Source organism: Rhinatrema bivittatum, chromosome 1 (assembly GCF_901001135.1).
Source record: "Rhinatrema bivittatum chromosome 1, aRhiBiv1.1, whole genome shotgun sequence".
Taxonomy (NCBI): domain Eukaryota; kingdom Metazoa; phylum Chordata; class Amphibia; order Gymnophiona; family Rhinatrematidae; genus Rhinatrema; species Rhinatrema bivittatum.
In genome coordinates this window covers 602,001,555-602,028,032 of record NC_042615.1, presented here as the reverse complement: position 1 = coordinate 602,028,032, position 26,478 = coordinate 602,001,555, and positions in this window count along the sequence as shown.

Sequence of the window (26,478 nt, the reverse complement as noted above, 5' to 3'; positions counted from 1 at the left end):
TGCCAGCCCACTGGCACTGATGCCCAGTACACAGAGAGAGACTGAGTGAGTTCAATTAAACAAATTCAGTTTAAAAAAGCTGGAATTGTTGGCACAGCAGGAAAATCGATGAAATATATTTTCCAATGGAAGTTCTAGCAAATTAGCTAAAAACTGAATATATCTCTCCCACCCACAACACCCAAATGGTGCTTGCTTGCAGCCTAGCCCAGAGGGTGAATTAAACAAAATGGCACTGCTAGCAGCTTCTCTCCCTGGCACAGACAGACCGTCTCAGATCACCTAAATAAACTGCTTAAAAAACAAACAGGGCTAGCTGACACAGGCACTGCAGCCAAATAAAGAATAAATATCTTTTTCTCTTAAGTAACTAGCCTATCTAGCAATTCAATACAGATTTCAGAACTCAGACTAGCTCTGAGTGCAGCCACCTTCCGCAGAGACCACCTCTCCACACCACACCTGCAAAGAAAGTGCATGGCATGCCATCTGCTTAAGTATATATAGTGCTGGGTTGTCAGGAAAAGTGTCACCGAGCACTGAATGACAGCGCGATTGGCTGCATTCAGTGCATGTCAACAAATCTTGTTGCTGATACGTTGCATTCTGGTATCCATGCCAACCTGTCCGACCCACTCTGACAGGGCTATGAGGTCACTGATGACTCACAGGAAAGGGCTGGTTTTTGGCTCTGGATACACCCAAATGGCGTTCTCCGATTGCAAATAGCGGTGAAGAAAAGCACGCGGCATCAAATGTATGGAACGAATGATATGTTATATTCGTGGGGGCCTCGCTCCTGTAAGAAGCTCTAGACACCTGCTCCTCTGGGATCTCTCGCTTCCAGCTTCCCTTCAGGGTTCCTCACCAGCTAAAACAACCACTCCTCGGGAGTCTTTCTCTCTATTCTACATTTCAGGATTTTGGACCATTGGGTACTCACTTCTCGAGGTCCTATCTACTTCATATCCTGCACCACGGACCTTTGGTCCCACCATTCTACCACCAGGAAGACGTCTTTATTCTGTGAGTACCTCTATGATCTGGCGCTCCAACTCCACCCACCAGCCATGGCATTACCCTCACTGCGGGCTGCCGCTTATTGTGAACATCTGGGTGAGACTATACTTCTTAGCCTGTTGAACGTACTGGCACTTTGAGGATCAGTGCCTTACCTTCCTGCTTTCACCAGCAGTAGATTTCAATAAAGACTCTATCCATAATGTGTCTGCTATCTGTGTCAGCCTATTGCAGTAGTTCCCCACGGGGCTCCTCCCTGTGTGCGGAGTCATCTCCATTGCGACCAAGGGTCCACAATGTCACAAACACAACATCTATATGGCAGGTGACTGACTTTATTAATCTCATGTGGAAACTTCAAAGACTTCCATGATGAATACCATATGGATCCCAGATCTGTAGGGAAGAAGACTACTACTTCCAAGAATAGATTTGTTAGTAGTAGTTTTTATTCAAGATCTGAATCAGAACAAGGACTTCTTTGATTTGTCAAGATTCTGTAATTTCTTTATTAAGGTTTTTTATTAATTAAACATAATTGATTAGGTATTATGCAAATATATAACAATTGCTTGAGGTGATACATGACATTTAGATGAACTTTTATAGTCAACTGTAAATTATGACAACAGATTATTCAATTGTAAACTTGCACAGATGTGTTATATTCACAAATACTAACAAAAAAAACAGACTTAAAAAATTCACATTACATTATACTGCCAATAATGTACAAATCACTGTGTCTCAAATTCTTAATTGAGGAGAGAAGACTTCATCTAGCACAGTGTCATTTAAATACTTTATGTGCTACCAGTATAATCACCAGTCTTAATTTCTCCTATATTTTTCTCTAACTTTTTGTGAAGCATAAAAAGTCATATAAATCTTCTTGTGAGAAATTTTTTTAAATGTCTTAAATAAATTTGTGAACACTACAGTTCATAACTCTCAATGGTGAAACTCATGAAGTTACTGGACTTACTTGAAATAAGTGAACTATTCAATTCATATGTATGATTGGTAGACCCGATGTGTTTGTTACAATTTCAGCTGCTATGCAGCCTCACTGTACCCTAACGAGGACACCTCCCTACCAACAGAGGCCCTCAGTGAGCTCCGTCTGAACTGTTCTCACCATCTCGTCCCTGGTCTCATGGCTCAACCTGCCTTGAAGCCTCCCTTCCTCCAGGGGATCTTGAAGAGCATACCCTCCAGGCTGGCCAAGCTCCTCCCTCCTGCCTGCACCATACCCAGATTCCAGCTCTACATAACCCTGTCTTGTCAGTCCCAAGATGTTTCCATATCAAGTCACCCTTGGCTTTTTGCCCTAGCCACTCTTGCTTTGCCGCCTCCCCAAGTCTAACATTACCTTGCCTTATGGCCTCTGGGCCTTCTGATCTCAGCCTTGCTTCGCTTTTCCTTGCCTCATGGCCTCCATGGTTTCTGCCATTTTCTTTGCCTTGCCTTGCCTTGTGTTCTTTGGGCCTTCTTGCCTCTTGCCCTGCTTTCTGGCCTATATAGGTCTAGCTTTACTCTATGGTCTATCTAGGCCTCGCCTTGTCCTGCCCCTTTGAGCCTTCCTGTATCACTGCCTTCAGGCCTGTATGTTCTATGTTCTATATTGTCCTTGTCTTGTCCTGTCATGTCCAGTCTTAGGTCCAGTCTTATTTGCATGAAGTTCCTGTCTAAGCCTCAGTTCTAGCCTTACCTGCATGCTATTCCTGTCTAAGCCTTAGTTCCAGTGTTGCCTGTACAAGGTTCCTGTCTAAGCCTCAGTTCCAGCCTTACCTGCATGCTATTCCTGTCTAAGCCTTGATTCCAGCCTTACCTGCACGCTGTTCCAGTCCAAGTCTTGGTCCCTGCCTTACCTGAACTCTATTCTAGTTCAAGCCTCAGTCCAGCCTTACCTACACTCTGTTCCTGTTTCAGTCTTGCTCCAACTTTACCAATATGTCCAAATCTTGCTCCAGCCTTGCTGCCCCCCATGCTTCACCTGGACCAGAGCCATAACAGCATTTTGCCCGACTGGACTGCATCAGGGTACATTCCTACAAAAGATAGTGTTATCATTGGCTGAAACTCAAAATATTCAAAATACCAGTCTTTTCTTTATCTTTGCTCACTCACAAGTTTAGAATCAGATATAATTTTTGGCAATGCTAACATCTGCTGCATTGATTCCTCATAGATGGTGTCTTGGAGCTGTGCGCATACTTATATGTATAAGTCCATGCTGATTGATAAATGGAAATTTAAATGGACCTATCTCTATCCATGTCCAATGATGTTTACAAAATTCATTTTATTATGAACATTAATGCTCTTAATAAGATAAAAACTTGGAAAATAATAGCTCTCCAAATGATATTAGAGCAATTTCATGTGTATTTTTATTTTAACTTTCATACAAGACTATATTATCCATGATGTTTTAACTCAGATTGTACCTGTTCAAAAAGATGCTTTCTGAATTTGAAAAATGTATATATTCAGGAACATTTTTCTACAGAAATGATGCCATTCAATCTCTAGATTAAGTTCGTGGGGCTCAATGGTGTTTAATTTGTAAATCCACCATTGTTCCCATCTACTCAATTCTTGATTTAAATCCCCGCCTCTTGGATGTTTCTCTACCTTATCAATAACACAAAAAAGAAGTTGTTCAAACTTATGATTGTATCTCAGGTTGTATATACAATCGAATATCCTTATGGAAAAACTATATGTTGGGAAGACAATGCGTCCAATTCAAACTTACATCTCAAAACACATATATTGTTTAAAAAATAAAAGAATAGAAGCTCTATTGGTGACCATTGCTTGACATGTAATCATAAGAATGAACAAGAAGCCCACTAAGCTGCACATAAATGAACACACTCAAGAGCTTCCTATTCCTAACAGTTAACTCTGACTAGCACCAGAAGGCCTAGGACTCAGAGGGTACAGGCAAAGGCACACATTTTCAAGTACAAGAGAAAAAGTACTTTAATCAAGATTGCAAGACAACTGAAAATCTGCTGGGGCTGGAGAGCCCAGTAGAAAGAAAACTGTGGTCTATTATCAACCAAGTAACAAGACAGATGGGTACACAGAGCAATGCCCACAGCATGTCCAAATGGAACAGTGGGCATGGAATCCACGTCTGCCCAGAGAAATAGCAGCAAGAAGTAATTAGATCTGCAGCAGATCCCACCCACCAAGGCATAAAAACACCGTGTGCTGAGGCATGAAGGGCTACTCCTCCCCAGGGAATCCCATGCCAAGATGCTGAGCAGGGCAGTGAGCCGCTGCCAAAACTCAGCTGAAAGATGTACTTCACCATCAGGTGAATCTAGGCAAAAGGGAAGCACTTCGGCCAATGAATTGGTGAAGGTATATACGACTGCCACTCCCATGTGCCCCCTGACTTCCTCCTGGACTGTCTGACTGAAAGTCAGATGAGGTGAACAACATAAAGAGGCAAACCCTTGGGATACTTCCCAACCATACAAACCCCCTGCTAGTCCCAGCAGGGTTTTGCTGCTGAATAAGGTACAGCCTCCAGGGCCATCTCCCATCAGTAAAGAAACTGAGACTTCTAGATTTGAGCAGGATGAGAACAATCTGAGGAAGAAGTCCATAAACCTCTTTGCTGAGTGCAAAAAGAGGAATACTGCAAGAGGCAGCCCCTAAGAGAGAGGACTTCCTGACCGATCTGGGAACCCTGAGGGTACCAGAGAAGGAACAGTCTGATGCTTCGAGCAGACTGCCCACCAACTGAGCTTAGGTATCAAACCTATGGCTCAAGATAACCTGTTGTTCCACTTGATAATGCTGTGGCACATCAGCGAAAATATCCACGTGGATAGGGATTGCTGTATCTGCCAATGAATGTGCCTACCGATAGGGTCACCTTTGAAAGAGGAGAAAAGAACCAGTAAGTGACTGCAATATAGGTGAGAAGCTTCTTTTGACCCCAGACCCATGTTTCCCTAGATAGGGAGAGCTGTTGGAAGACAAACATGACAGTGAAGAAATAGAGGGAGGAGAAACCTCCTCTCAGAGGTAGAGTGCCACCCAACTGGAAACTGATGAGTAGGAGTTTCATGAAGTAAAACTATGCATATTGCCCTCAGCAGGTGTCCAAAGAGGCATTCCACCCACAGGAGAAGAATCCTTATCTGCTACTGGGCAGCAGATTTCCAAGAAAGGGAATCCCCGACCCCATGAGGATTTGCAATTTGGGTAGCTCATCGCCTGCCACAAGGCATCCCTGCTGCATAATAGTGTAATGGGGAATCAAGAGTTCCCGATGGGTGGTTTTCAGATCCCATGCAAAAACAGAGGGCGGCTGCTACTCAGAGGCTAAGCCAATGTGGAAGATGGGATGGGACAAACAACCCATTCTCGGAACAGAAAACAAGGCACAGAAAGGGAACCTATTGAAGGCACCTCTCGAAAGCATAAAGTCAGACCTCTCACCCCTGAGATGGGGGGGAGAGCGTATTGTTCAACTGGATCAGTTCAATTCCAGAAACCCTTTGACTCTCTGGATAACAGTGGGATACAATTGTTGACCTTTGAAGTCCTCATGGTGACCGGAACAGTCACTGGTGGCTACCTAAGTAGACAATAGGACCAACATGGCAATCAGGCACAGGAAAAACCAACAAAAGTGACCCAGGTGGCTCATGTTGCTTCACTGATTATGCAAATCAAGGGCTGTATCATCATCCTGGGCAGCACCATGCACCAGAGAAAGAATGCATCCAGGAGGTTCCCTCCTAAAAGGGATCCAGAGCGTAAGCCAATGAGGGAGGAAGCCCAAAAGAGTCCTGTCCCCTCCTGAAAAGGGGAGGTACCCTGGTATCTGTTGTGCACCTGTGTTGTGGTACTCCTTCAAGCTGACTGAGATGTGTATGCATGGAAAGATGCAGCACCTATGGCCCCAGCAGCCAATCTGATGGCCTGGATGGACACAAAAACAGTGGCGGTGCACCACATGTGAAATGTCATCATTGGTGTCCAATATCATCCTGGGTGCCTCAGTTAAAGTGTGCCCCTGACACCACCTGCCAATAGCTCCTGATGGCAATTAAGACCATTGCCATGATGCACCTGGCACAGGCAGTCCAGCATGGATGAATATCTTTGAGTGCAGTGATGGTATACAATACTGGGGATGCCATGTGTGGACCTACCACATGCAATGGGCATCACCCACAACAGGAATGTCAGTTATGTATCCACAGTGATGTAGGAATCACTCATGGCACCCTGGCACTTCATGGTGCCGACAGTGATGGTTGCATCCTGGCAATGCACCTGGCGAACAGAGGCATAAATGACCCTCGCCAATGGCAACCCCACTGTCAGCGCTCCTCTGCCCCAATGACATAATACAGTGGCAGCAGTGGTGACCATGCTCAAATGAGGGCTATGGTGCTGACTGTATCACCCTACATTGCTTGGAGGTGCCCTTCGACGACGGTGCTTCAATGGTGTCTTTGGCACTTGCTAGTGTCAATGGCATCCCAAGATGCCTAAACACCCAATGGTGAAGACACCTGTGGCACTCAACATGGAAGGTGCCCCAGGCACCCATTGATGTGCCTGACATGCAGTGGTGACCCTGGCACTTGACAGTGTCCATGGCATGTGATAGCAACCATGGTGCTCAATAGCAACCATGGTGCATGGCAGCAACCCTGGTACTTGATGGCACCCAGGTGCTTGTGGTGAACATGATGCTCTATGCACATGATGGTCGGATAATGATGCCACTGGCAGCCATGGCGTCTGATGGCATCCAAGCTGCCCATGCCACTTTATGGTAACCATGGCACCTGACGGTGTCCATGGCCATGTTGAGGCCACTTTGAGGTGCCTGATGGCAACCCAGGTGCACGTTGGTGTCCCTGGTACTCAATGGCAGCAAGAGCAACCTTAGTGCCTGACAGGGTCAAGCCTTTCAATGGTGTAGAGGGCCGCCATGGTGCTCACTGATCTCCATAGAGCTCAATGGCACATGGTGCTCAATGGCATCCATGGTTCCCCTTCGCGACAATGGTGCCCCTGGCATTCGATGGCAGCAGCGACACCATGCCCTTCAATCGTGCCCATGGCACCCCTCTGGACAGTGCCAACAGAGCTTGTTTGAGCCTTTGACATTGCTGGCAGTATCCACGGTGCTCACCAGTACCCATGGTACTCTACCCAAATGCATCAACGTTGTCCATCAATTTGACCCAAAGGCATCGACGGCATCCATGGCGCTTGATAGTATCCATCAGTGACGCTCACTGTGCTCAACTACCCCCATGATGCTCAATGGCTTCACGTGATATTGATGGTTCGATGGCTGCCATGCCGTTTGATGGCATTGAAGGCACCCATGGCACTCGCCAACCATCATATCATGGTGCTTGATGGCATCAAGGGCATCAGAGGTGCCCACAGCGTCCAATAGTGCCTATAGCACTCACTGCTCTGAAGGCTCCCACACCACACAATGGCATCCATGAGGCTCAATGGCGCTTCTGGCACACAATGGCCTCCATGACACTCCTTGGTATCAAGGGCAACAGAGGCCCACTCAGACCACAATGGACTGCATACTGCTAGCCTGTATAGGCACCTGACAAAGGCAATAAACAGTCAAGTTAAAAAGAGGACAGAGAATAAGCTGCAGATGCAGCATTATTTATTAAGGGGAAAATCCTCTGTCGGCTGCACATTGCATGAGGCCCGCCTTGCGGCCAATAGAGAGGTGCTAGAAAGAGAAAAAAAACCAAATTAAATTGAAACTACCTCAAGGGAAGTGAGGGAAAATAAAAAGCACCAAGGCCCTGCCTGAAAAAAACAGCTGCTGCAGCTCCAGAGTTGTCACAAACAGCCTTAGCTGTGAGGAGAGTATAGCTGAACCCATGACCACACAGCTTTGTGGAAAAAGAAAGACTGAGGGACTCTGCCTGAGAGACAAGAAGAGGGATACAGCTGCTCATGCTCAATAGAGCATGCTGAAATCTCTAGAATCTTTGAGATAAAAGTTCCATGCTGGTATCCATCGGATGATGTCACCCAGTGTGAGGACTGCATTTCTGCTTGTCCTCAGAGAATTATCAGGTAGATTTTTATTCAGCTGTGCACGTAAATCCCAGGGTTTACGCACGTGGCTGGGCCTTGTGTGCACCGGGTGCATTTTCAAAAGAGCCCGGCCAAGCATGTAAACCCCGGTACACGCATAAGTGCCGGGCCTCTTTGAAGGGGCAGACCGGAGAGCATATTCTGGGTGGGTTGGGGGCGGGCCGGGAAAGCGCCATTAATCGCTGTCCTGGTGTGTCAACTTACTTCACATCGGGCCCTGAAGGAAGTTGGAAAACAAAACAAAAAGAAAAAAATGTAGAATTTAGGGGTTGGGGAGGAGAGGGGAAAGGGAAGGGAGGTTAGGGTAGGGGTAGAGAAGTTCCCTCCCAGTCCCTGTTTGCGTCGCTGCGTGGACTTGCAAAAGTACACACCCCCTTGCACGCACCATATACATATGCACGCACAGTTTATAAAATCCGGCGCAAATGTGTGTGCAGCCACCCGATTTTATAACTTGTGCACGCATGCTATAAAAAAGGCACGTGCACATGGATACGCGCGCACACATATTAAAATCTACCCCATATGTATAAGTATATGCACAGCTTCAAGACGCCATCTTTGAGGAATCAATGCAGCAGACATTAGTGTTGCTAAAAATTCTGTGCGGTCCTAAAATTGTGGATGAGCAGAGATAAAGAAAAGACTGGTATTTTGAATATTTTGAGTTTCAACCAATGATAACACTATTGTTTGTAAGAATGTACCCTGATGCAGCCCAGTTAGGTGAAATGCGACTCCCGTCGGGTCTACCAATTACAATATGAATTGAATCGCTCACATATTTAACTTTGTGTGTTTCACAATTGAGAGATATGAACTGTAGTATTCACAATTTTTTTTAAGACATTTCAAAAAATTTCTTACAAGAAGATTTATATGAGTTTTTATGCTTCACAAAAAATTTGAGAAAAGGGAGAAGATGGCCGCCCACTGAGAAACACGTGAAAAGCCTCGCTCGGATTGCCTTAGAAACTTTTCCTCTATATTCAGATTTATTGCCATGCCGTTTACTATGCCTCACATTAAACGTAAGGCAAAATTGAAAGGAGTGATTTCTCATGTTTCTTTACCTGCATCGTCGCAGTGCAGCATTACAGAGTGCTTTGGATTGTCCCCAGCGATTGTTCCCATTGAGATGACCGTGGTGGAGAGGGACCTAGAGCGGGACCTCTCTCTACAGGTTGAAGAGATCTCCCTGAGTCCGGGAGCGCCGGCGACACCTTCTCCTCTGGGGACTAGCCTGTTAGAGCCAGGGTTAAACCCAGTAGATCTCCAAGAGGGCATGCCAGAGCAGAGAGAGCAGCGAGAGGCAGAGAGGAAGTTTGAAATATCATCCGTAACAACACCTGAAACACAGGCAATGGCGAAGGAGCTGTCTACAGGGACCCTGGAATGCTTTCCTCTACTCCTGTGGACTTGAACACACCGCTCCTCCCTGGATCTGGTATGGTTACCCTGTGAAATTTTGGAGATAGTTCCAAGGCGCAGGTTGGTAAAATTAAGTTTTCTAAACCAGCCACTATTACCTTGGATGTGTTGTGGAGTGCTATAGTAAGTTTGGAGACATCAATATCTACATTAACTGAAGTAGTGGTTGAAACTAACAACACTCTCAAAATGAATACTCAAGTTTTGGCAAACCAAGAGGGGAAAATATTAAGTTTAGACTTTCGAGTAAAATCAGTGGAGAAAATTCAGCAGCATTTAATTCAGACAGATGGGGAATTTTCAAGAAAATTTGAGAACATTGAAAATTCACTACATGTTTTGAATTTAAGAGTACTTAATGTTCCTATAATTAAACAGCTGGCTCCAATTGAACTTTTCAAGAATTATGTGTCACAGATTTTAAAAATTCCAGATGCTTGTATGCCAGTGATCACCAAGGCATATTTTCTGCCTCAAGCAAAAACTCAATCCCAGTCTGGAGAAATAAAAGATGAAAACCCACCTTTGGGAACATCACTGAATCTGTCTGAATTTCTTCAAAATTCCCAAGAGATGGAAATTACACAAAGAGGGACGCTCTAAGTAACTTTTGCTTTTTCATCTGATAGGGATAATGTGTTGAGATTTTTTTTTCGATCACATTCTTTAACATTTTATGGGCAAAACATTTGGGTGTATTAGATCTTACTAAGAGTACACAGATCCGTCAAAAAATATTTCTTGCTCTATGGCAAGAAGTTCAATCCAAGGGGGTATTTTATGTTACGTATCCCTGTAAATGTTTGGTTAGGTATAACAATGCCAATTATGTATTTTTTGAACCGGACCAACTTAAAGTGCTCTTGGATGCTCCATTTCAATGGCATTTTGGCTTTTTTACCCTTCCATATGAATCGGCCACACTGGCACAACACCCGCTCATATTACCTCTCAGGAAAGCGTGGATCTCTCTTACGAAATTTCTGGGAATTCCCAGAGTGTGCATATATCTCTTATCTATCCGGGGGAACTCAGACTTCTCCCCTGTTCCACCTCTGACTGCTTTAGGACTTGGCGGCAAAAAGGAATTTTGTACTTGGGCCATGTTCTAGATAATACTGGTTCTATTCTAACTTTTGATTTCCTGCAGAAGCTATATGGGCTGTTGAAGATTCATATGTTTGGGTATATGCAACTATCTCATTATGTACAATCCCTGGGACCCCCCGCTCAACATTTGGCAGCGTTCAAGGCTTTAGATGAGTTTTTTCAATTTGACCATTTAAAAATTCCTACTCTCTCGGCTTATTATAGACAGCTAGCACGAGGTTCTCCCTCGGAAATGTACCAAGTGTCGGTGGAGCGCTGGAACCATGATGGAGGTCTTTTTGCTGACGACCACCATTTTTTCTTCCAGTATAAGGAGTGTGCTTCCTATTACTGGTTACATGTACTTTAGAGAAATGTAATTAAAATTTTTGTGAAGAGGATATGTTTCCTCCCAAATTGCATTTCATGTCGGATTGGCCTCCAATGACAAGTGTCTGCATTGCCGGGTGTCAGCGGGGAATATGTCTCATGTATTTTGGGCTTGCCCATCCATTCAGAGCTATTGGCGGATAATTGTCAGTTATCTAGAGAACTTGGTTGGGGTCCGACTTCTGATGTCACCATATCTGTGGTTGTTTCATTGTGTCACCCGATTTTTGGTGAAAGAAGTGGGCCTACAAATTCTTCTAAAAAACAGCTGGACTGGTGGGGAAAAAAGTCATCCTTATATACTGGCGGGAAGTGGCAAAGCCCTCATTCTGGGTTTGGCGAACCCACTTCCATTGGCTGATGCAAATGGAGAATTTGTCATCAAGAAGCTCACCTAAGTATCGATGCTCCTTTTTTGCAGACATGGGAACCTTATTTATAATCACTATCACACAGAGCCAGAAGCCTGAATCTTAATGACTAAGGACTTACTGCACTGGGGCAACTTACCAGTATATTAGACAATGCCAGTTCCTAGATGATGGACACGGAATATTAAGGTTTGGATCTCTTGGGGGAAGGGGGATGGGATGGTTCTAAGGGGTGAAAGAAGGGACTGGGGAAGAGGAGGGGAAGGAACGTTACTTTTGTGTAACTCACCTTTGTATGTTAAAGGATCCTGGAGGTGCAAAGGAACACTGCACCTTGGATCCTGCTTTATAATTGTGATTGATTTTGGGTATTCCTCTGAGAATGGCTGTAGCGATAGGGGGGGAGGGGGGATTATTTACCGGGAAACAAAGTGATCATATATTTGGGTATATCTGTTGATATGAATACTTTGATGAAGATTGATGGTTATCTCCTATTGATTGTTAATTCTGTGCATTTTTTTCTATGTATCACTTAATAAAAACATATTGAACATAAAGTGTAACTGGGGTTTCTCAGTGTTTCCTTTATTTTATTGCTAATGTACTGCTCGATTTTCCTTTGTCCCCCCACTTTTCCTTGAATTATATGGGGTTGAAGGGTTATTTTTCAAATGATCTGTCAGATCTTGTTTATGTTTCTACTTGATAATTTGTAAATCTCATTTTCTAATGCAAGATTCTTCTTGTTAACAATCTTAAACTGCATAAAAATAAAATTAAAAAAAATTGAGGAAAATATAGGAGAAATTGTTGCGCTGGGAGTGGACCCTTGGCTTGGTGCAGGATTGGTACAGCCCTACAGTTGGACATGGAGAGCGCCTGCCATCAGGAGGCAGAGCACAGGAGGAGACAGAGGCTAGCTAGAGCTTCGCCAATAGCAACCCAGGGTTCCCTCAGGTTGAGCCCTTGGTTACCCGGGCTGCCTGGTCTTAGGTGGGCCTCGCAGGGTCTCCTAGAGAGAACGTTCAAGGGAGTGCTCACCACGAACAAGGGTGCGTGGTCGGTGTCCAGACAGGGAAGTCCAGAGATCGCAAGAGACCGGAAGAGAATGTCCAAGTGTAAAGCGAGAAACAAGGCCAGAGTATAGTTCAGAATGGTCAGCCAGGCAGGGTCGGTAACAGAGGTCAATCCGGGCGTAGTCAGGTCAAGCAGAAGGTCAAGTTCTGAGTGGCAGTCAAGAGTAGTCAGAGTTCCAGGGAGAGGTCAGGACAAGCAGCAATCAAGAGTAGACAGAGTTCCAGGCAGAGGTAAGGGCAGGCAGTGATCAGAGAGTAGTCAGAGAACAGGCAGAGGTCAGTACCGTGAGAGCAGTCTGAAGGGTACCACCAGGAATGGAGAGACGAAGGAGCAGAAGATGCTGGAATAGGAGATGCTGGAACAGGAGACACAGGAGACGCTGGAACAGGAGACACAGGAGACGCTGGAACAGAGAGATTGGAACAGGAGACACAGGAGCAAGACACTGGAATGCAGGAAGGCAAACGAGACACCGGAGTATACGATCCGATTGCCAGGGCCCCGAGCTAGGGACCGGGCTGAGGTATATATACCTTTCATGAGTGACGTCAGAATTGGGCGCCACCTGAGGTCTTCCCATGCTTGGCTCTTTAAATTACGCTGGGCTCCGTGCGCGCTAGGGGGGCGGGGCCGACGCCGAGGAGGACGCCGAGCCCCGGCGTGAGGAGAGCTGCGATGCCGAAGGCCGTGAAGGACCCAGGGATGCCCATGGAGGATGCGGTCGGGGTCGGACAGGGCAGGAACTCAAGGCAGCACTGGTAGAGGGTCACGCCAGGTAAGCGAGCCCAGTCGTGGAGCCAACGTGGCCAGGAAGTACAACAGTACCCCCCCCTTCTAGGCTTCCCCCTTACTGGCCTAGGCTTTTCAGGATGGAGGCGGTGGAATTCAGCGAGGAGATTCTTGTCATAGAAGTGATTGTTGCGTCCGTCGGACAGAGACGGCTTCGTCCCTCATGCCTCACCTCAATATTCACTTTCTCCACCAGCCTCGGGAAAATGGTGACCGCCGCGTCTGCTTGCTGCACTCCCCGGTGTCCCCGGAATGGCTATGGCAAGGCATTCTTCCATGATTCGCCTGAGGGCCTCCTAGGGTGCGTGCGTGCTAACCATGTCATATTCCAACGTTGGCGCGAACCTCGGGGGTGCCCCGTCGAGTGACGTCACGTCATCCGGGTATTTAGGTTGCCCATTTGCTGACTGACTTTGAGTTAGCAAGGATTGGATTCGTCCGGTCTAAGCTGCTCTGCCACTTCTCGCTGCTGCTGGAAGCTCTCTCTGCCCTCCAGGGTTCTACTAACTTGGATACCTGCTCCTCGGGGGCCCTATGCTTCCTTCCAGGTGTCTATCCAGTATCCAGGTACTCGCTCCTCGAGAGCCTGTGTTGTCTACCTTGGTGCCTGCTATCAATACTTCTACCTGCTGGGAACTCCACCATTACAGCTACAAGAGTGTGAGTAATCTAACATCTACCAGTCTGTCTCACCTACAGCTCCTCATTGAAGATCTACATTGGAGCTCCCTATACCACCATTCTGGGACGGGTCTCCTCAGCCGAGGACCCAAGACTGCTGCTGCGGAATTTACTCACTAATGCCACCTCTGGTGAACTCTACAAACTGTACAATAAAAACTATCTCTGTCAGGCCTATACAGTAAAGCGCGGCCGTGGTTACCCTGTTTCTAACCCGCTTTGTACCCACAATTTGGCCGCGTAAGTCTAACCCGTGATTCACTATCCGTTTTACCAATCCTTACCGCTTCTTTAAATCGACGCGTATCCCTTTCCGCCTGCGGCATGTATATGATATGTAAATGATCAGATTAGCTATTCCTTCCCATACAGTAACGTGCGGCCCGATTATCGCCTTTTTAACCAACTGTTTTGCCGCGTCTTTAACCTGCTAATTTACCGCCTACCCTGACCCTGGCGTTAGAGGGATGTGACAGCAATAGACAGGCTCCGGTCAAATAAGTGGGTGGGTTGGAGCAAGCGAGTAACATGGTATGGCCTGGTTCTCCTATGCTCGGGCATCGGGGATTGCCAGTCCTCTCTCCCCCCCTCTCGAAGCAAGGCGCAGGGCAAAAATCGACTCGACATGTTATTAAAGCAAATAGAAATTGTAACAAAAGTAAACTTACTGCATGATTCCAGCAGCCCCAGTCCTCTCTCCCCTCCTCCTGAGGCGCCCACCGTGGCTCCCCTGCCTCTTGGGGGCAGCCGGCGGTGAAAGCGGCTTCCAGCAGCCCCGCCGGCGACGGTGCATGAATGCACATCCAATTTGGGTGCTCAAGCAGCGAAGGCGCTTGAGCGCACGCCGTGGCCTCGGACGTCCATAAACCTTTACCAGACTTCGCCATAGAATTTAAGACTTTGGCTTCAGTTAAATTGGGACTCGAGATGCCTGAAGACACTCTTCTTTGAAGGCCTGAACTCCTGGCTAAAAGACAAACTGGCGGCTCGAGAAATGCCTGAGACCTTGGAGGACCTGATGAAGTTAGCCATAAGGATTGATCATCAACTTCGGGATAAGGTTCAAGAGGTCAAGAGTTCCAGGAGACCTAGCCAGGGAGAAATCGGAGTCAAGACCACATCTAAGCCTATTCAGTCTAATCCTGTTGCTGGCAAAGAAGAACCAATGCAACTAGGCCACAGTCACGAAAATGATTGGGCCTCTGCATGTATTGTGGACAAGCTGACCATGTTGTACAAACATGCCCAATCTGTCTGGGAAACAAGCAGACCTAAGTCCTGTGGGAGGACTCTTCTTAGGTCTAACTGCACCCTCTCCTCCACTCTCTCTTCCAGTCGCCTTGATATGCAGACCGCTTGAATTTCAGACTCTTGCCCTAGTGGACTCCGGGACAGAAGGAAACTTTATACTAAAACATCTAGTGGAACATCTGCGGATCCCCACCACTACTAGGACTTCGCCGCTACTACTATCCTCTATCCATGGAGAGCCTTTACCGGGTGAAGTAACCCTACTTACTGAACCAGTAAGTTTAAGAACAGGCACTCTTCATACATAGACCATTTCCTTCTTTGTGCTAGAGAAGGCTATGCACCCCCTAGTACTTGGGTTACCGTGGCTGCAAAAGCACATGCCTCAATTCAACTGGGCTACTCTGGAACTTTCACATTGGGGTCCAGATTGTCATGGCAAGTGCCTGAAGGAAGTTTCTCCTATACCCTGCATGCCAATGACCCCATTGTTACTGTGGCTGCCACCTCAATTCACATCTTTTCAAGATGTGTTTTCTAAGAAGCTGCTGATGTACTACCCCCACACAGATCCTACGACTGTGCTATCAACTTGAAACCGAATACTGAACCACCCAAGGGAAGGGTCTATCCCCTCTCTGTGGTAGAAAATAAAGCGATGTCGGAATACATCCAAGAAAATCTTCAAAAGGGTTTCATAAGGCCATCTAAGTCTCCTGCTGGGGCAGGCTTCTTCTTTGTGGGGAAGAAGGATGGAACTTTACGTCCATGTATTGATTTTACATGGATGTTATTCCTTACTACTTATCTCAGAGCTATTTGACAGACTACAGGGAGCCAAGATATTCTCCAAGCTTGAGCTTAAAGGAGCATATAACCTTGTTCGTATTCGTTCAGGCGACAAATGAAAGACAGCGTTTAACACCAGAGTTGGACACTTTGAGTACTTAGTGATGCCCTTTGGCTTGTGCAACTCCCCAGCTGTCTTCTAAAACATGATGTACAACATCCTGCGTGACCTACTCTACCAATGTGTCGTTGTATACCTAGATGACATCCTGATATTCTCTCAAGACCTGAATACCCACAAGGAGGATGACAAGAAGGTTTTACAGAGACTGCAGGAGAATCATCTATATGCAAAGCTGTCCAAATGTAAATTCCACAAGGAATCTGTACCTTTCTTAGGGTACATAGAATCTAATAAAGGGTTTCAGATGCATCCTCAAAAGCTTGAGAGCATTCAGAAATAGACTCAACCCACTGGTCTAAAAGCTCTTAGAAGATTTCTGGGATTCACTAATTATTACAGAACCTTCATAAAAAATTACTCCTCACTGACTGTGCCATTAACAGCTCTGACAAAGAAAGGTGCCAATGTTGCCAATTGGTCTATGGAGGCTGTCACTGCATTTCAAAAGCTGAAGGACACTTTCTCTACTAAGCCATGTCTCCATCATCTGGATCCTGCACGCCTCTTCATTGTGGAGACTGACGCCTCAGATGTTGGCGTAGGGGCTGTGCTAAGTCAGACAGTGACTCCAAGATCCTATGTCCATGTTCCTTTTTCTCCAGACGCTTCACGCCGGCAGAAAGAAACTACAGCAATGGAGATAAAGAGCTACTGGCGATAAAGATGGCGTTCGAGGAGTGGCATCCGTGGCTCGAAGGTGCTAAACATCAAATCACGGTTTTTACAGATCATAAAAACCTAGAATACCTTCACCATGCCCAGCACCTCAACAATAGGCTGGTGAGCTGGTCCCTGCTCTTTAACAGGTTTGATTTCATCTTGAATACCGACCTGGAGAGAAAAACATCAGAGCAGATGTCCTATCTTGCTCCTTTATATCTGAAGATGTACCTGATGTTCCGCAACATATTGACCCAGAGAGAGTCATTCTTTCTGCTACTCACCCAGTGCCCTTGGGCAAGACTATTGTGCCTAACAACCCTCCGGAAGAAACTACTAGCATGGGCTCATGATTCTAAATTGGCTGGACATCCCAGTCAACGGAGAATGCTGGCGAAGCTACAACAATACTACTGGTGGCTGTCTATGAAAGAAGATACCTTTGCCTACGTAGTGGCCTGTACCAACTGTGCCAGACATAAACCTCCGCCCAGACGTCCTTGGGGCCAGCTTCAACCCTTGCCAGTACCAGACGAGCCCTGGACTCACATCGCCACAGACTTTGTGGTGGACTTACCACTCTGTGGTGAGACCTAACTTGGAATACTGTGTACAATTCTGGAGACCGCATCTTCAAAAGGATATAAACAGGATGGAGTCGGTCTAGAGGATGGCTACTAAAATGGTAAGTGGTCTTCATTATAAAACTTATGGGGAGAACTTAAAGATCTAAAATGTATATCCTAAAGAAAAGGGGCCACTGAGTAACAGTGGATCGGTTCTCAAAGATGGCTCACTTTGTGGCGCTTCCTGGTTTACCAACTGCTAGTGAACTTGCAAAACTTTTCATCAGCCACATTTTCTGCCTGCATGGCATGCCTAAACACATCGTTTCAGATAGAGGTGTACAATTCACAGTGAAGAAATTATTTTTTGAGGAAGCTTTTAATTGTTAGTGTTTTATATTGCTGATTCTGTATTTTACTGTTTTCTTAAAGTATTATTGTCTAGTATGTTTAATCTGGTAAGTTATGGATGTAACTTTTTAATCTGCAATGGATACATGTTAGGAAGTTGCAGACTAGAAGAAAGGTTTAAATAAATAAAATAAATAAATAAAACACAAGACAATACTCTTCACAAAAAGAGAAAAAATCTGGAATCCTTCTGTAGCAGGTCACCTCTGTTCCAGCCCATTTTGTGTGGTGATGGAAAGCAGTGGAATCTTCCCTTCCTCTTGCTCTAACCTAGCCAGGGACCTCCCCAAATCCACCAGCCAGGGGTTCCAGGGCTCTCACAGAAGAAAATCCCCAAAACAAGTCCAAAAGTCCAAAAAGAACTCCTGAGGCCAGTGCCAGTGGAGCACTTGCCTCACTCTTATTTCAGGCAGGATTCTAGGCTGTGAGGCCTAGTGCCTGAATGGGGGTGACAAGCTAACTCAAAAAATCACTCTTACATATTAACTAAAGATTGCCATTGGCCATTCCAGCAATCTCAGTGGAGATGTTCCAAAATGGTGCACTTCTCACTCTATTATCTCTTCCCTATCCTAGCTCAAAAAGGATGGAAAACTAGGGCCATTTCATAATGATTCTCAAAGGGTCATTACACTTGCATGTCCACTCTTACCTACAAAGACATTCAAGATACCAAACAGCTACTTCAACTACTTCAGGATTGCCGTCTGTAAGAAAACATCCACTCTGTCCAGCTACTGTCTGCATCCCACTTCTTGGCACTGACTCCAAAGGCAACATACTGTATGCCCTTGCTGGGCAGTAGGGTAGTTTCCCCTACCAGCAGGAGCCACAACAGTAGTGGTAGCTATCATCTCTAACGCTGCCTAATTAAGTGCATTTCCTCTGTAGCACAACCAACTCGTACTGGCCCTGTCAGACCAAAGACTCAAACTTGTATCTCTTGTACTATAGCATGCTGAACATTTACTTGGAATTCAAATACTATATATCTTGCTTTGAAGACTGAGCCTGTGCTCTAAAGTATTGTCCAATACACAGACAGCGTCACTGCGCTTTGAGACAGAAAGCCTGCAGGATGGCTTCTGCTTCTTCAGGTTTCCAAGTAGATGCTCTGCAAATGATAGATTACTGAATTGCAGCACAAAACTGGACTTTTAGTCTAGAAGTACTGCCCAGAAGGATAGCAAGTATCCCACGTTATCTGCCACATTTCACTGTGCACAATGTATCTTATTTATCCATGTGAATCCCATTGAGGGGACGCTGGTCACAGTTTCTGAAGGCTGAGCGAATGTTCCTCAAAAAGTTCACTGTGAGTGATTACCCTGTGGAGACTTTTTTGAAATTATGTGCTTGTAGAAACATAATTTGTGCATGTTTCAAGTATGCCTTGAAAATAATATTTTCATTAACCAGAGTTTCAGCCTTATAAAATGGCATTGAATATATCTTTGGAGTACACAAAGCTGTTTAGTCCTTGTTCAGGGTTTTCCCTATGCACAATGCTCACTCGAGAGGACATTACTGCACCCTTTATGATTTGTATTAACCAATGTGCCACAAATGTATTCTTTTAACTGCTGTCTTTTTTTTAACCAATCAGTTGTTTAATTGGGTTTCAATGAATATAATTCTCATTCAGGAACTGAGAGATCATCCCTGAGTATAACCATTCAACCACCATTGTTTTGCCCTTTGTTCATTTTTATTTATTGCTCTTCTGTTCATGATGACAGCTACTCTTCAATATGTAAAGTTTGATTGGTTGATAGAGAGCACAATTTAAAAGTCCGCATGTTGGATTTAAAGATATTGGTAATCTGCCTATAATTGTTTATATAAAATATTGCCCAATTAGTGTTACTTCTTTCACAAATTGCAATTGCTTCTTATTAGGTATGACTGGAAATAGCTGACTGTTGCATTGTCTCTCTCTGGATCCCACTTTTAACACACAACAGCTTAACATAGCATTTTGAGCATCAGGGGGCTTTCTCTAGTCCTGGTTCTTTTAGTCTTTCATTCTAATGCTTTCTGAGGTTGCTAGTCTGATTTTCTTGGATGTAGAAAATCTGGACTGCTGGTACTGAAATGAACCAGCTTAGAGGCTATTTACCCGATGATCCATAGTCAATCAGTTGTAACCAGAAATAGCTTTGTCAGAACCAGAGGGTCTTCAGGAAGTGTTTGTGTAATTGCCACATCAACCCATAGGCTACAGTTTCTTTAGTCTGTTCTTCCTCAAAAAGCAACATACTTACAGATCTGATAGATCAGTATAATAGAAAACCTCCTGCTGGAGCTTAAATGAACACTGAACAAATGTTGTGCAACTTACAAATAGTCAATGTGAAACAATGTCCTTATTTTTATATGTTTGTCCTCTAAAATTAAAAAGTAGTTTTTTCCTGTGTCTTTGGCTGATAGAATTTAAACAGTAGCTTATTCTTGTATCTTTTTGCCTCCCCTGCCTCCCCAACTCCCAACCTACCCCAAGTATAAGAGAATATGTGGTGGTTGGGAGTTGGGGAAGCAGGGTGGGCAAAAAATCTATAAATCACAAGAGTCAATTAGGGATTTAGATAAAACAAGAGAATAACTCTGCCCTTATAAATACATTAACTGCTTTCCCCTTGCTGGTCACTGACAACTAGCAAACTATGCCAAATAAATTTAAGGAATTTTACATTAGATTAAGCATCCCTACTCCTACAGCAACCTTAAATAACTAATAACTCAATAATATTAAGATGCAGACAGCAGACCAGCAGCAAGGTGGGAGCTATCCATTGTTTTGCACCGAGTGCCACATGTATGATCATCTCTTAGTTGGTAAGAGGTTGTATGTATGCACCCAGTGCAAAGAGCTCCTAGCTCTCAGAGAATGAATCTGATTTCTGGAGGCTAGAATGGCAGATCTGGAGTAACTGAGGCACACAGAGAGATATATAGAGGAAACCTTCAGGGACATACTAGAGAAGTCCCAACTCCAATCTGGCAGTTCCTGTGCTACTTTGGAGAAGTAAGGTCATCTAATACCAGGGGTGTGCAGGTAAAAAAATTGTTTTTATTGTTTGATTCATTTTTGGGAGGATTTTCCCCACAAATTTAAGTTTGTGGAATGTTTGAATAATTTCATTCAGGTGAAAAAGAAAATAAAACATTTAAAAAGAAACAGCCTAAAAACTGAAAACAGGGCCTCCCTCCCAGATGGAAAAATGTTGGGGCCAGGATTGCTCCAGGCCCCGACTTACCCGGTCCATTGGCTGAAATCATGGTAGTTTGCTATGAACTCAACCTCAGCCTACTCAAGGCTGATGCCTTGGCCTCAGCCTAAGCTGAAGCCTCGATGCCAGGACTTGGCCCTGACACCCGAGCCTTAGTCTAGGGACAGACCTAGGCTTAGAGCAGTCTCAACAGGTCCGACATCCTCTTCTTTTGTTCTACAACTTACACCATCTGCTGGGGTCGCACCAGAGTTAATTAACTCTGGCACAATCACCCCAGCAGATGGCGCTCTTTTCATGTACAACAATATATGGCAATGCCATACATCAAAATGGTACCGTCCTCTGGGGTGAATGAGCCAAAGTTAATTAATTCTGACGCAACCTCAGCGGGCGGCATCAGTTGAAGAAGAAAAGAAGAGGATGTCAGACAAGTCAAAGCTGCTCTGAGGTCTGGACCTGACCCTATGCTGAGGCCCAGGCCCAGTCCAGGCCCCAGTACTGGGCCTGGACTGGCCTGGGCTGAGGACCCAGCGTCAGGACCTGGCCTCTCAGGCCTGGGGACTGGGCAGTGGTCTAGGCAAAGGCACAGGCATCGGGACCTGGCATTGAGCCTGGGTCCAGGTTGAGGCCCCCCTGCTTGGACCAGTCTGGCCACTTCTGAAGATACCAGATGGATCAGGTAAGTTTATTCAGTGGGAGCTCAGCTGAGGCCCTGGCACTAGCCCAGGACTAGGCCAAGACCCTGGCATCATGCTAGGTCCTAGGCTACATCCCCTGCTTTGGGCCTTAGCCTATGCCTTAGGTGAGGGTCAGGTTAAAGCTGCAACCGAGTAGCAGATGTGATCGTTGGGCAGACTTTGGAATCATTTGGCAATCTCCGGCCCCTGATGAAGCTGACAGAAACACGAGCCGTGTCGGGCCAGGGCCAGTTTGATATTCCGGCTGCATATATTCTGCTACCATAAGTGTAATCGCACTGCCTTTAGACTGGTAATGTAATCAGATTTAAAATAATGAAATCTTGAAAACATAAAAACATCTCAAAAAAATTACCACTGAGAAACCGATGATTAAGCATCTAGTGACAGTCCGAATACTTACCTGTGACTGCACAATTATATTAGTGGCAATTAGGGCTATTGGAGTAAAGCCCGCCATTTTTTATGAGGTTTCTCTGTTCCTGCGTATTAGACTACATGGTTTCAGCTATTGATATTTCTACTAAATATGATGCTGTTTTGAATTTAAGCTATTAGGCAAGGCCCCGGCATCAGGCCTAAGCCTATGCCAAGGTGCTGGCAATATGCTCGGGCATAGACCATGGACCCTGCTTTAGGGCTCGACCTATGCCTTAGGCGAGGCCTGATGCATTCATTTACAACAAATGCAACAAATAAGGTTTGTTTTTCAATCGGAAGGGCCCTTGAGTCATTCCACAGCCACCTGAATGAAACAAATTGGCCTTATTTGTCGCATTTTGCACATCTGTTTTAAACGAATGCACATCCCTTTCTAACACTCACCTTCTCTACTAACCATCACACCCAAGCAAGGTACAATTTCTCTCTCCCTCTAGGCCTCCTCATAGCCCTCTTACCTTCCTCCTCCCACCTCCATTCCTGCTGATTCCTCCCAGATCCCAATTTAGCTGATGAGGCCTTCTTCTCATCCAGGCTTTGTCATGAATCAAAGATGATGCTGCCACCAGTTCTTGGAGCCCTGAAGATGCTGCCATCATCGGTTGCTGGGAATCTGATTGAGGGCAAAAAATGCCAGCATCAGTTCCTAGGCCAACAATCAGGGGCTGAAGATTCTGCTACTTCCCACATCCCGGGAAGTCTTATCAGCTGCAAAGTCCACTTGCCCCAAGTGAGAGTGGACAAGTGGATTATTGAAAGCCTACAATGATTAATCTGGCAGCCCTCTTAATCCTTCTAAATACAGAGCAAATGATGTAAGTGATTACATCACTTACATCATTTGCTGGGCTAGACTCATACATTTGTGACTAGCTGGCAAAAGCTCTTCAAATCTGTACAAAGAAACAGCCAGGTGAAAGGAGCGCAATGCACAAAAGCCAGTTACTTTATATAGAAAGCAAACTGCAACTTCAGAAATGTCAAATATTAAATACTATGAGATGTGAGAAAGTGAAATTACTGATAATGCAAGCATACAAACCTATTGACAGCCCACTCTAGAGGGAAATGGAGCAGAGGAAAGAGAAGAGTGAAAACAAACTAGAAATAATTTACCAGCTAAAGCTGTTTTCTGCTGATTGATTTATGTTTACCAATTTCTTTGTTTAGATAAGAAAAAGCACCCCACACAGTGGCCTCTTAAGGAAAGAACATAAAAATTGCAAGCCTAGTATTGACACCTTTTATAGTCGGTCAGATCTGTCCCAAGACTCAACAACATATAAAGAGAGGAACAAGGAAGCATTCCGAGCGCCAAACTGCAAGAAATTATGCAGTTAAATTGGTTTTTATACCCTTTAGAGTCACTTTTGGTCCTCTTTCGCCTCAGTCTTGGAAACATTTTCATTTCCAAGGTTCTTACAAAGGCATTGCAGAAAATGCAAATTTTGGCCTTACGATCTGAACTGAATCCTTTCCTGCTTGTGTCTATTCAACACACTAAGATGCACATAGCACTGAAAAAAGCCCCAAACAGGCCAATTTGTGCCTTTCTGTGGTATAAAGCCCTTCTGCATGGGATGATATACAAGTAAAGATGATTCAGTCTCTTACCAATTGCGCTCCAATTTGCTTTGGCTTTGTCTTTCAAAAAATTGACTCCATGAGATGGATTTTCTCCTAATGAGCTGCTTGTAACCAATATCTATGCATATCAAGACTTCTTTAAAAAGTGCTCAGTTATTTCTATTTTTTTTAACAGAAATTTTTTAAATTAATATGTTTTGATAATAATTTGATGGTTAACAGCCTCTAGAATCCCTGTTGGTAGTTTCTCAGCAGTCTATCCCCATTAAGATTTACAAAAATAAAGCTTTGTAATTGAATACTACAATAACATTGCTCACATTTTACCTTTCAGGCTGGAATTGGCTCTTTGGCAGAAGTCAGAAGTGCATGCACCCAAAGAATCCTGCACAGCCCCTTCATCTCCATATTCTCCTACCAGAAAAAGACGTAGCAGAGCCTAAATTCCGAAACTCCCAACTAACAGAAAAAGCCATAAAGAGAGCCATCCACGGCAGGGTAAGCAACACCACAATGATGAAATACAGATTTGGCCTGATTTTACTGCAGGATACTTGTGAAAACTGCTAGCAGTAATTTTTTATGTGCAAATAATGGCCCGCCACCTCCCCCACAAAAAAAAATGATTTTGCTCTAATGCTGTCATTATGTCATTTGCTCTAATGCTGTCATAATGTCCTTTTAAAATTGATTAGCTTTGAGACAGATTTTTATTTTTACTACTAGATGTGTTTAACTTGCAGACAATGCAAGTTTGCAATGCTGATTTCAAGCAGACAAGACCAAGGATGGGAGAGGACAGGTCACATGCTGCAAACCACAGCATTGCAAAATATGCTAAAAAAAAATAAAATAAAAGCTGTTTGCTGCATTTAAGTTGTAAATGCTAAGTGCAGAATATAAAAGAGTGAAGAGGAGCAGTAGTCTAGTGGTTCAAATCCAACTTATCCTACCGAAACCCTTTGTGACCTTGGGCAAGTCACTTTATTTCACATTGCCTCAGATACCCACTTACAGGTAGATTTTCAAAGCGTTGCTCATGCAAAAATGGGCCCATACAGGAGTATGTGGGCCGTGCATGAGCAACGCAAATTTTAAGAAGCCAGGAGCTTTGCACATCAAGAATAAGGAAGGAGGCAGAAAAGGGGGTTCCAGGGTGGGGCCAAGACGTATGTTAGGGATGTGCAGACCAAAAGTTTAAGTCCATAAGTCGAAAGGGGGTCCCATTTGCGGTCAATATGGACATATGGAGAATTCCATAAGTTGAGTCTATGTCCATATGTGCAAATAAAAATTTAAACCCCTCACCCGCCTTAATCCCACCCCCCCAAGACTTACCAAAACTCCCTGGTGGTCCAGCGGGGTCAGGACGCCATTCCTGAACTCCTTTGCAAGGAGCACATGACGTCGGCGTCACGTCGGAGTGACGCGGCGTCACGTGATTCCCCTCGGGTTCGCTCCCGGACCCCTCGTTGGGCTCAAAAGGCACTTTTGGACAGCTTGGGGGGGCCTCCTGACCCCCCCAAGTTGGCCAAAAGTGCCTTTTGGGCCCAACGAGGGGTCCGGGAGTGAACCCGAGGGGAATCACGTGACGTCGGCGCCACGTCAGAGTGACGCGGCGTCACGTGATTCCCCTCGGGTTCGCTCCCGGACCCCTCGTTGGGCTCAAAAGGAACTTTTGGCCAGCTTGGCGGGGCCTCCTGACCCCCCCAAGTTGGCCAAAAGTGCCTTTTGGGCCCAACGAGGGGTCCGGGAGCGAACCCGAGGGGAATCACGTGACGTCGGCGCCACGTCAGAGTGACGCGGCGTCACGTGATTCCCCTCGGGTTCGCTCCCGGACCCCTCGTTGGGCTCAAAAGGAACTTTTGGCCAGCTTGGGGGGGCCTCCTGACCCCCCCAAGCTGGCCAAAAGTGCCTTTTGGGCCCAATGAGGGGTCCGGGAGCGAACCCGAGGGGAATCACGTGACGCTGCGTCACTCCGACATGACGCCGACGTCACGTGATTCCCCACGCGTCCGCTCCCGGACCCTCACGGAACTTTTGGCCAGCTTTGGTAAGTCTTGGGGGGGGGATTAAGGAGGGTGAGGGGTTTAAATTTTTATTTAGATCAACAATCGCGATTTACAACGTATTCAACATAGCTATGTTGAATAAGTTGGAAATCCGATCATTTAAGCCTCATCTTTTTTTTAAGTTAAAAAAAAAAAAAAAGTTGCGTTTTCCATTTAAGTTCAAAACGAATGCACACCCCTAACGTACGTGCATAACCCCTGAATTTTGCAAGACTGACCATGGCAACACGCGCCAAGTAACTTTACTGCTGGTGCTTATGAGGCACAAGTCTACACTGGGAGGGGGAGGGGGAGGGGGAGAGAGGGAGAGGGAGAGGGAGGGAGAGGGAGGGAGGGAGGGAGGGAGAGAGAGAGAGAGTCTTTTAAAGGGCCAATCTGACACTCTCTCTCTATATACCCCACTGTAAGAGGGGCACTTTCAACTCAAGGTGGATTTTGGGTAAGTGCGGTGTTGCATTGATCTGTCTAGGGTGCAAGGTTCTATAGACCCTTGTAACACTGCCCCCCAAAAAAAAAAACCCCCACCCTGAGTTGAAAGTGCCCCTCTTATAGTGGGATATATAGAGAGTTTCAGATTGGGCCTTTAAAAGAACCTCTCTCTCTC